Source organism: Hemitrygon akajei, chromosome 31 (genome assembly GCF_048418815.1).
Source record: "Hemitrygon akajei chromosome 31, sHemAka1.3, whole genome shotgun sequence".
Classification (NCBI taxonomy): Eukaryota; Metazoa; Chordata; class Chondrichthyes; order Myliobatiformes; family Dasyatidae; genus Hemitrygon; species Hemitrygon akajei.
The window spans coordinates 27789466-27799121 of NC_133154.1; the positions used below are offsets into that span (position 1 = coordinate 27789466).

The window sequence follows — 9656 nt, forward strand, 5'->3', positions numbered from 1 at the left end:
GGGACAAACTCAATTGGTAAAAAGAAGGTGGGTGGGGGGAGAGAAACTTCCCCATGATAACCTGTGCAGACGCAAAGTCTGCAACTCGGCCAGCTTCTCTCAGCCACTCAACAATTGGAATTGCACATCAAATAAAACAGCCACAGAGGTGCCAACGGCTGCAATTTCGCCTTCGCCTTGCAGAGCACACCCATTGTCTCCCCTCAGCCACAACCTGTAGACGACCATCCTCCTCTTCTCCCCCATGCTTGCCAGGAGGCCTTTCTGACCGCCGACTTTGGCCACCCACGTCCACCACCGTCGCGCTGGTCTTGAGCCGCCGGCCGGCGCCGCGACCCACCCGCTTTCCTCGCTTCCAGGGAGAGCACAGTCTCGGCAAGCAGACGGCTCGGCTGGATGGACGTGCCGGACGGGGCGCGCAAAGCCCAGAGGAGGCGCGCTCTCGCCGTCGAGTGCGGGGAGGGGACGGCCTTGCAGGGAGGGTAGAGTGGCCTGCTGCCACTCCCCCTGCAGACGGGACAGCATGACCAGCCTCCCAAGGCCAGGAGGAGAGACAGCAGGGCAAGTCAGGAAACTTCCCATCCCAGCCGACGGCCACACTGTCACACGCACGCGCAGAGCCGCCCGCTCCTGCTCTGTCCCAAAGCGGGCGGGGCGGGCCGCACGTCGGCTGTCTGTCCTGGGGCCACAGAGAGAACAGATCGTCCCTCGCTCGCACAGCGAGCTGCTGAGACTCAGCCGGCAGCCTCTGCCAATGACGTAAGCCCTAACAGGCCCCGCCTCCCTCCCCGACCATTGGTCCATCACTGGCAGCTTTACATAGCCTCTGACAAGTCCGACTCACCACCGACCAGAGAGGCGACAGCTGTCCAGCACGACGATGGATTCCAGACCACCCGGGCCAGGGCTGCCAGCGGGGCAGGGCAGCAAGGTCTCTGCCAGGCCTCCTGCTTCAACCTAAACACCAGAGGACTGGGCAGGATGCGGGCGACTCAAGGGCCGCGCCGGCATCGCTTCTCGGCCTTTTGGCTAAGATCAAGTGTAGTATCTGTTCTTATCAGTTTAATATCTGATACGTCCCCCTATCTGGGGACCATATATTAAATTGATTTTTGGAACAGGGAGATGGAATAGGGGCTTGCTCCGTCCACTCCACGCATCGACCCGGTATTGCAGTGCCTCTGGGAACGGTGCACTTTCCCCCTGGGGAATTTCAAACTAACCAAGAAAAGAAAAATGACAAAAACTCAGCAGCAAAAGCAGCAGCAGCAGCAGCATAAACAAGCGTTCACATGGAGGAAGAGAGAGAAGACAGAGAGTGAGAGTGAGAGACAAGAGGGAGGGAGATGGGGGAGAGTGAGGGGGGGGGGGAGAGAGAGGAGAGAGCTGCTGGCTCTCCACACCCTCTGTGTGTCTGTGTCTCTTCCTCTCTACCTACAGCTCGCTCACTCGCGCAATGTGTAGCCAACTCAACAGCAGCACTGGCATTATATCTAGGCCGTCCGGCTAAGATCCAGTGCATCTCAGATCCCGGCTGTGAGCACATCGGGTAGGTGCTGCAGGCAAGGCGCTTCACCAGCTTCCTGAAGGATGCAATGCCTCTTGGCATTCCTGCAGCAAGCTGCTCTGCACATGATGCATTCTGATGCCTGGCCTGCTTGCTCGGCTTGGCTGCTGGCCGCACCAAGCTCAGCAGCAGAGTGCAGCGGGCTGAAAGGCCTTTTCTCTCCTGCGCACACTCCACTCTTCTTCTCAGCTGCTCCCTTACAAAGGAGCCAAGGACAGACGCGAGCCGACCGACCGACGACTGACATCGAGTCGCTCGCTCGGCTGCAATTTCACCATTTCTTTCAGTAGCCGGCCAGCCGGGCAGGCTCATTCAAATCGACACGGCCGACTGGGACAATCCAATTCGAGCGAGCGAGGGAGGGAGGGATGGATGGGTGCCTGGCTACAGAGAACTGGGTGGGGGCGCCAGCACAACAAACAGCAGGGCCTGGGCTCCTGCTCCCTTCTTCTGCCCCCATCCGCACCCCCCGCACCCCCTCCGCCTTCCGCACCAGATTCAGCTCAGCAGCGCCGTGCTCTACTGACCAAGACAAAAATCACCACCTAGCCATACATACCATCAGCAAAAAAAACTCTGCCTGCCTACCTGTCCCGGCCTCATCCGTCTGGCCCGGCAGCAGCAGCAGCTCAAGCTGAAGCTGCTGCTTGCTTCCTTCTTTCTCTCTCTCTCCCCCTCTCTCACATCCTTCTTTCTCTCTCTCTCTCACTTCCTTCTTTATCTCTCTCTCTTCCTTCTTTATCTCTCTCTCTCTCTTCCTTCCTTCTCCTCTCTCGCTCGCTTCCTTCTCTCTCTCTCTCTCGCTTTCTTCTTTCTCTCTCTCGCTTCCTTCTTTCTCTCTCTCTCTATCTCTCGCTTCCTTCTTTCTCTCTCTCTCTATCTCTCGCTTCCTTCTTTCTCTCTCTATCTCTCGCTTCCTTCTTTCTCTCTATCTCTCGCTTACTTCTTTCTCTCTATCTCTCGCTTCCTTCTTTCTCTCTCTCTCTCGCTTCCTTCTTTCTCTCTTTCTCGCTTCCTTCTTTCACTCCCTCTCTCCCTCCCTCCTTCCCTGCTCCAAAACTCCATTGTGATGCGTCTGTCTGCCTGCCTGCTTGCGCTGTCATGACATTCTCTACCTTGTGCCACCCCACCCCCGCCGGCCCAGCCCCAGCCATTACATTCAAGGCTCAAGGGATATGGGGGGAGAGGGCAGCAACGGGGTACTACTGATCGTCTATCCTTAACCATGATCACAGTGAATGGCGCTGCTGGCTAGAAGGGCCGAATAGCCTACTCCTGCACCTACTGTCTATCCTCCATTGTCTATGACCGACCGGCTCTCACATCTCTCAGTGGCTCAGAGCACCTGGGGGAGGGCTGGCGGACACTGACCACCGCTCGCTCCCTGGGCCTGGCCTGCCTGCCTGCCTGGCCTTAACCATTATCATGCAAAAGGATACAATCACAGAGGAGAGACAGCAACACTTCTTCATTGGGGAAGGGCAAATTATCAGGCTACAAGGCTACAATTTCCGCCTCGCTTCTGAATTGGGATGATCTTTCTGCAGGGAAATGTATGTATGGACGTCTGCTCCATGCTTAGGGGTCTCTTGCAGGGCAGGCAGCACGATGTTAGGGATAAAATTTCTCCCAGAGAGAAATTTAGAATGTTCCCCCCCTCCCCAGAGAGGAAGATAAAGAATGGTTACCCTGGCTGACAAGTCAGCTGGAAGAAGGCAACACTGTGGGCCCAACGGCCGGCCTGCCTGCCTGTACTGTGCTCTACTACTCTGTGTTTCTAAGTTTCATCATTTTCCAAGGCCACTCCACTCACTCAAACCTCTCACACTTAGGCGTACCGGCTCGGCGCCGTCTCCACCGTTGCCTACGTCCGTCCACGTCGCCGTGCTTCACGCACGCAGGGAGCTCTGTCCTGTGTCCTGTCACGGCTAGCTGCCCCCACATTCCGCACCGCGGCCACGGCCGCCGGCCGCTTCCCATCCGTCCGCACCTTCGCAGCATTTACCTCGCCTGGCTGCTGGCTGCCGTTAGCGCTGGGGGGCCGGCTCCTCCTTTCTCTTCACATCTTTCCTGTTTCACAACCAAGGCGATAATCAATACCCCTTTTCATTCCACATCGCACGCTCCATGACCGAGGGATGATGCCGGGCAAAAACGCACCTGCAGAGCAGAGCAGAGCAGTGGGGTACCAACCCCACCGTCAGTCCGCTACACAGATTTCCTCCTGCCACGCGTGCCCGCCCCTTCCTCCCTCCCTCTCCCCCTCCCATTTCTACATGCAGGCACCCACCCCCACTGGCTGCACAACCAGTCAGTCCTGTCATGTAAGAGAGACCCTGCCCGCCTGCCTGCCTGCCACTGCTAAACAGTTTGCTATGCATCAAGGTCAAGACGACGACGACAACAAGGGGACAAACTCAATTGGTAAAAAGAAGGTGGGTGGGGGGAGAGAAACTTCCCCATGATAACCTGTGCAGACGCAAAGTCTGCAACTCGGCCAGCTTCTCTCAGCCACTCAACAATTGGAATTGCACATCAAATAAAACAGCCACAGAGGTGCCAACGGCTGCAATTTCGCCTTCGCCTTGCAGAGCACACCCATTGTCTCCCCTCAGCCACACCTGTAGACGACATCCTCCTCTTCTCCCCATGCTTGCCAGGAGGCCTTTCTGACCGCCGACTTTGGCCACCCACGTCCACCACCGTCGCGCTGGTCTTGAGCCGCCGGCCGGCGCCGCGACCCACCCGCTTTCTCGCTTCCAGGGAGAGCACAGTCTCGGCAAGCAGACGGCTCGGCTGGATGGACGTGCCGGACGGGGGCGCGCAAAGCCCAGAGGAGGCGCGCTCTCGCCGTCGAGTGCGGGGAGGGGACGGCCTTGCAGGGAGGGTAGAGTGGCCTGCTGCCACTCCCCCCTGCAGACGGGACAGCATGACCAGCCTCCCAAGGCCAGGAGGAGAGACAGCAGGGCAAGTCAGGAAACTTCCCATCCCAGCCGACGGCCACACTGTCACACGCACGCGCAGAGCCGCCCGCTCCTGCTCTGTCCCAAAGCGGGCGGGGCGGGCCGCACGTCGGCTGTCTGTCCTGGGGCCACAGAGAGAACAGATCGTCCCTCGCTCGCACAGCGAGCTGCTGAGACTCAGCCGGCAGCCTCTGCCAATGACGTAAGCCCTAACAGGCCCCGCCTCCCTCCCCGACCATTGGTCCATCACTGGCAGCTTTACATAGCCCTCTGACAAGTCCGACTCACCACCCGACCAGAGAGGCGACAGCTGTCCAGCACGACGATGGATTCCAGACCACCCGGGCCAGGGCTGCCAGCGGGGCAGGGCAGCAAGGTCTCTGCCAGGCCTCCTGCTTCAACCTAAACACCAGAGACTGGGCAGGATGCGGGCGACTCAAGGGCCGCGCCGGCATCGCTTCTCGGCCTTTTGGCTAAGATCAAGTGTAGTATCTGTTCTTATCAGTTTAATATCTGATACGTCCCCTATCTGGGGACCATATATTAAATTGAATTTTTGGAAACAGGGAGATGGAATAGGGGCTTGCTCCGTCCCACTCCACGCATCGACCCGGTATTGCAGTGCCTCTGGGAACGGTGCACTTTCCCCCTGGGGAATTTCAAACTAACCAAGAAAAGAAAAAATGACAAAAACTCAGCAGCAAAAGCAGCAGCAGTCAGCAGCATAAACAAGCGTTCACATGGAGGAAGAGAGAGAAGACAGAGAGTGAGAGTGAGAGACAAGAGGGAGGGGAGATGGGGAGAGTGAGGGGGGGGGCGGAGAGAGAGAGGAGAGAGCTGCTGGCTCTCCACACCCTCTGTGTGTCTGTGTCTCTTCCTCTCTACCTACAGCTCGCTCACTCGCGCAATGTGTAGCCAACTCAACAGCAGCACTGGCATTATATCTAGGCCGTCCGGCTAAGATCCAGTGCATCTCAGATCCCGGCTGTGAGCACATCGGGTAGGTGCTGCAGGCAAGGCGCTTCACCAGCTTCCTGAAGGATGCAATGCCTCTTGGCATTCCTGCAGCAAGCTGCTCTGCACATGATGCATTCTGATGCCTGGCCTGCTTGCTCGGCTTGGCTGCTGGCCGCACCAAGCTCAGCAGCAGAGTGCAGCGGGCTGAAAGGCCTTTTCTCTCCTGCGCACACTCCACTCTTCTTCTCAGCTGCTCCCTTACAAAGGAGCCAAGGACAGACGCGACCGACCGACCGACGACTGACATCGAGTCGCTCGCTCGGCTGCAATTTCACCATTTCTTTCAGTAGCCGGCCAGCCGGGCAGGCTCATTCAAATCGACACGGCCGACTGGGACAATCCATTCGAGCGAGCGAGGGAGGGAGGGATGGATGGGTGCCTGGCTACAGAGAACTGGGTGGGGGCGCCAGCACAACAAACAGCAGGGCCTGGTGCTCCTGCTCCCTTCTTCTGCCCCATCCGCACCCCCCGCACCCCCTCCGCCTTCCGCACCAGATTCAGCTCAGCAGCGCCGTGCTCTACTGACCAAGACAAAAATCACCACCTAGCCATACATACCATCAGCAAAAAAAAACTCTGCCTGCCTACCTGTCCCGGCCTCATCCGTCTGGCCCGGCAGCAGCAAGCAGCTCAAGCTGAAGCTGCTGCTTGCTTCCTTCTTTCTCTCTCTCTCCCCCTCTCTCACATCCTTCTTTCTCTCTCTCTCTCACTTCCTTCTTTATCTCTCTCTCTTCCTTCTTTATCTCTCTCTCTCTCTTCCTTCCTTCCACTCTCTCCTCGCTCGCTTCCTTCTCTCTCTCTCTCTCGCTTTCTTCTTTCTCTCTCTCGCTTCCTTCTTTCTCTCTCTCTCTATCTCTCGCTTCCTTCTTTCTCTCTCTCTCTATCTCTCGCTTCCTTCTTTCTCTCTCTATCTCTCGCTTCCTTCTTTCTCTCTATCTCTCGCTTACTTCTTTCTCTCTATCTCTCGCTTCCTTCTTTCTCTCTCTCTCCTCGCTTCCTTCTTTCTCTCTTTCTCGCTTCCTTCTTTCACTCCCTCTCTCCCTCCCTCCTTCCCTGCTCCAAAACCTCCATTGTGATGCGTCTGTCTGCCTGCCTGCTTGCGCTGTCATGACATTCTCTACCTTGTGCCACCCACCCCCGCCGGCCCAGCCCCAGCCATTACATTCAAGGCTCAAGGGATATGGGGGGAGAGGGCAGCAAACGGGGTACTACTGATCGTCTATCCTTAACCATGATCACAGTGAATGGCGCTGCTGGCTAGAAGGGCCGAATAGCCTACTCCTGCACCTACTGTCTATCCTCCATTGTCTATGACCGACCGGCTCTCACATCTCTCAGTGGCTCAGAGCACCTGGGGGAGGGCTGGCGGACACTGACCACCGCTCGCTTCCCTGGGCCTGGCCTGCCTGCCTGCCTGGCCTTAACCATTATCATGCAAAAGGATACAATCACAGAGGAGAGACAGCAACACTTCTTCATTGGGGAAGGGCAAATTATCAGGCTACAAGGCTACAATTTCCGCCTCGCTTCTGAATTGGGATGATCTTTCTGCAGGGAAATGTATGTATGGACGTCTGCTCCATGCTTAGGGGTCTCTTGCAGGGCAGGCAGCACGATGTTAGGGATAAATTTCTCCCAGAGAGAAATTTAGAATGTTCCCCCCCTCCCCAGAGAGGAAGATAAAGAATGGTACCCTGGCTGACAAGTCAGCTGGAAGAAGGCAACACTGTGGGCCCAACGGCCGGCCTGCCTGCCTGTACTGTGCTCTACTACTCTGTGTTTCTAAGTTTCATCATTTTCCAAGGCCACTCACTCACTCAAACCTCTCACACTTAGGCGTACCGGCTCGGCGCCGTCTCCACCGTTGCCACGTCCGTCCACGTCGCCGTGCTTCACGCACGCAGGGAGCTCTGTCCTGTGTCCTGTCACGGCTAGCTGCCCCCACATTCCGCACCGCGGCCACGGCCGCCGGCCGCTCCCATCCGTCCGCACTCGCAGCATTTTACCTCGCCTGGCTGCTGGCTGCCGTTAGCGCTGGGGGGCCGGCTCCTCCTTTTCTCTTCACATCTTTCCTGTTTCACAACCAAGGCGATAATCAATACCCCTTTCATTCCACATCGCACGCTCCATGACCGAGGGATGATGCCGGGCAAAAACGCACCTGCAGAGCAGAGCAGAGCAGTGGGGTACCAACCCCACCGTCAGTCCGCTACACAGATTTCCTCCTGCCACGCGTGCCCGCCCCTTCCTCCCTCCCTCTCCCCCTCCCATTTCTACATGCAGGCACCCACCCCACTGGCTGCACAACCAGTCAGTCTGTCATGTAAGAGAGACCCTGCCCGCCTGCCTGCCTGCCACTGCTAAACAGTTTGCTATGCATCAAGGTCAAGACGACGACGACAACAAGGGGACAAACTCAATTGGTAAAAAGAAGGTGGGTGGGGGGAGAGAAACTTCCCCATGATAACCTGTGCAGACGCAAAGTCTGCAACTCGGCCAGCTTCTCTCAGCCACTCAACAATTGGAATTGCACATCAAATAAAACAGCCACAGAGGTGCCAACGGCTGCAATTTCGCCTTCGCCTTGCAGAGCACACCCATTGTCTCCCCTCAGCCACACCTGTAGACGACATCCTCCTCTTCTCCCATGCTTGCCAGGAGGCCTTTCTGACCGCCGACTTTGGCCACCCACGTCCACCACCGTCGCGCTGGTCTTGAGCCGCCGGCCGGCGCCGCGACCCACCCGCTTTCCCTCGCTTCCAGGGAGAGCACAGTCTCGGCAAGCAGACGGCTCGGCTGGATGGACGTGCCGGACGGGGCGCGCAAAGCCCAGAGGAGGCGCGCTCTCGCCGTCGAGTGCGGGGAGGGGACGGCCTTGCAGGGAGGGTAGAGTGGCCTGCTGCCACTCCCCCTGCAGACGGGACAGCATGACCAGCCTCCCAAGGCCAGGAGGAGAGACAGCAGGGCAAGTCAGGAAACTTCCCATCCCAGCCGACGGCCACACTGTCACACGCACGCGCAGAGCCGCCCGCTCCTGCTCTGTCCCAAAGCGGGCGGGGGCGGGCCGCACGTCGGCTGTCTGTCCTGGGGCCACAGAGAGAACAGATCGTCCCTCGCTCGCACAGCGAGCTGCTGAGACTCAGCCGGCAGCCTCTGCCAATGACGTAAGCCCTAACAGGCCCCGCCTCCCTCCCCGACCATTGGTCCATCACTGGCAGCTTTACATAGCCTCTGACAAGTCCGACTCACCACCGACCAGAGAGGCGACAGCTGTCCAGCACGACGATGGATTCCAGACCACCCGGGCCAGGGCTGCCAGCGGGGCAGGGCAGCAAGGTCTCTGCCAGGCCTCCTGCTTCAAACCTAAACACCAGAGACTGGGCAGGATGCGGGCGACTCAAGGGCCGCGCCGGCATCGCTTCTCGGCCTTTTGGCTAAGATCAAGTGTAGTATCTGTTCTTATCAGTTTAATATCTGATACGTCCCCCTATCTGGGGACCATATATTAAATTGATTTTTGGAACAGGGAGATGGAATAGGGGCTTGCTCCGTCCACTCCACGCATCGACCCGGTATTGCAGTGCCTCTGGGAACGGTGCACTTTCCCCCTGGGGAATTTCAAAACTAACCAAGAAAAGAAAAATGACAAAAACTCAGCAGCAAAAGCAGCAGCAGCAGCAGCATAAACAAGCGTTCACATGGAGGAAGAGAGAGAAGACAGAGAGTGAGAGTGAGAGACAAGAGGGAGGGAGATGGGGAGAGTGAGGGGGGGGGGAGAGAGAGGAGAGAGCTGCTGGCTCTCCACACCCTCTGTGTGTCTGTGTCTCTTCCTCTCTACCTACAGCTCGCTCACTCGCGCAATGTGTAGCCAACTCAACAGCAGCACTGGCATTATATCTAGGCCGTCCGGCTAAGATCCAGTGCATCTCAGATCCCGGCTGTGAGCACATCGGGTAGGTGCTGCAGGCAAGGCGCTTCACCAGCTTCCTGAAGGATGCAATGCCTCTTGGCATTCCTGCAGCAAGCTGCTCTGCACATGATGCATTCTGATGCCTGGCCTGCTTGCTCGGCTTGGCTGCTGGCCGCACCAAGCTCAGCAGCAGAGTGCA

The 9656-nt window shown here is 57.7% G+C and overlaps 3 non-coding genes across 3 annotated transcripts; all 3 read left to right on the forward strand.

Annotated features, from left to right (window-relative positions):
- Positions 1–1009: 1009 nt before the first annotated feature.
- Positions 1010–1201, forward strand: LOC140719512 (U2 spliceosomal RNA). The gene has a single exon (XR_012096929.1). It is a non-coding gene; the product is annotated as a U2 spliceosomal RNA (small nuclear RNA).
- A 3782-nt stretch (positions 1202–4983) lies between these two features.
- LOC140719511 (U2 spliceosomal RNA) lies at positions 4984–5177 on the forward strand. The gene has a single exon (XR_012096928.1). It is a non-coding gene; the product is annotated as a U2 spliceosomal RNA (small nuclear RNA).
- Positions 5178–8961: 3784 nt separating this feature from the next.
- On the forward strand, positions 8962–9153 carry LOC140719513 (U2 spliceosomal RNA). Its single transcript, XR_012096930.1, has one exon. It is a non-coding gene; the product is annotated as a U2 spliceosomal RNA (small nuclear RNA).
- Positions 9154–9656: the final 503 nt, after the last annotated feature.